The sequence below is a fragment of the Aplysia californica genome, unplaced genomic scaffold (assembly GCF_000002075.1).
Source record: "Aplysia californica isolate F4 #8 unplaced genomic scaffold, AplCal3.0 scaffold00164, whole genome shotgun sequence".
Classification (NCBI taxonomy): Eukaryota; Metazoa; Mollusca; class Gastropoda; order Aplysiida; family Aplysiidae; genus Aplysia; species Aplysia californica.
Genome location: NW_004797434.1, coordinates 225638 through 226931, shown reverse-complemented (window position 1 = coordinate 226931; position 1294 = coordinate 225638). Strand labels below are relative to the sequence as shown.

The 1294-nt window shown below is 37.2% G+C and overlaps 1 protein-coding gene across 1 annotated transcript in view; it reads right to left on the bottom strand.

Moving 5' to 3' along the window:
• Nucleotides 1-1294, bottom strand: part of LOC101845690 (carnitine O-palmitoyltransferase 2, mitochondrial) — a 21577-nt gene that overhangs the window by 19329 nt on the left and 954 nt on the right. The window lies entirely within an intron of this gene.

Sequence of the window (1294 nt, the reverse complement as noted above, 5' to 3'; positions counted from 1 at the left end):
GGAGGTTGTTCTTTTCTTCCTTCCTTCCTTCCTTTATTTTTACTTTTTTCTCAACTATTCAGAGTTAATGTCCCTCTTAACTCTCTCTCACTGTCTCTCTCTCACAAACTCTATATAATATCTCCCTCTCTCTTATAAAACCTCTCTCCTTCACTCTCTATCTCTCTCACTGTCTCTCTCTTACAAACACTCTCGTTCTCCATCTCTGCTCTCTCTCTTATAAGCCTTTCTCTCTCTAGCCTTGATCTTTCATAGTATATCACAGTTTCGGTAGGTTTCGGACGGTATCAGTAGGTTTCGGAAAAAAGAAGCACCAATCAAAACAGCCAAGTCCTGATCATGAAAATGTAACAGTACCTTTACATCATTAAATTACTGGTACACATGTTTATAATACCAAGGCACAATGTTTATAATACCAAGGCACAATAAAAACAAATGTCTAAAAATTGAGTAGCTTTTGTGTGGTGCGATGTGACGTTTACCACTTCTATTTTATTTTAAAGATGATTCTTGGTTCTAGCAAATTATTATTTTAAAAAGGTTCGCACAGTCTTGGTTGAGTGTGTGGTGTCTGAATGGAATGGGTGGGTGGGAAATCATCCCCCTCTGAAAATAAAATGCAGTTAGCAGTAGCTTCTTCCATAGCAGTAACCAAGGGTTGCTTCAAAAGGGAATTGCTGTAAGGCGACACTATTGCAATACAATGGGAAAACAAGTTTAAAAAACAATATATAAGAGCCAATCTATAAAATGATTTGGGAATAGTGAGTCTCCTGCATGCATGCTATTTCCAACAATTTAAGAATACCAATCAATGACCACTTTCAAAAATATCTTTAAATTAAATTCCTTACTTTGTAACAGAATAAGCAGTGCAATATATATAACTTGCAAGACAATGTGAACTCATTAAGGATGCATTCTGCTTATTCGATTGAAGATATATTTGCTGTAGCCTTAGGACTGGGACACTTTAACTTTGAAAAGTAAAAGTAAAAGAAGCATAACACTTGAATATAGATCTAAATTAGATTACTCAATAATAGGTATATATATTTGGCTCCAAACCGACAACTCTGACTGTGACTATTCGGACACGAACAGTGACGAACGTGATGCTGTGGAGCGTCAACCCTGACCCCCTCTGCCCGCTAATCTCAGCCCTGGTCCCTCTAGGGTCATTTCCGGTAAAACGAAGGGGTGACAATAGCTAGCGAGACATGGGCCGTGGTGAGAATAACCACTTCCTATATATAGTCTATATACATATATAGATGTCTATATATATAAT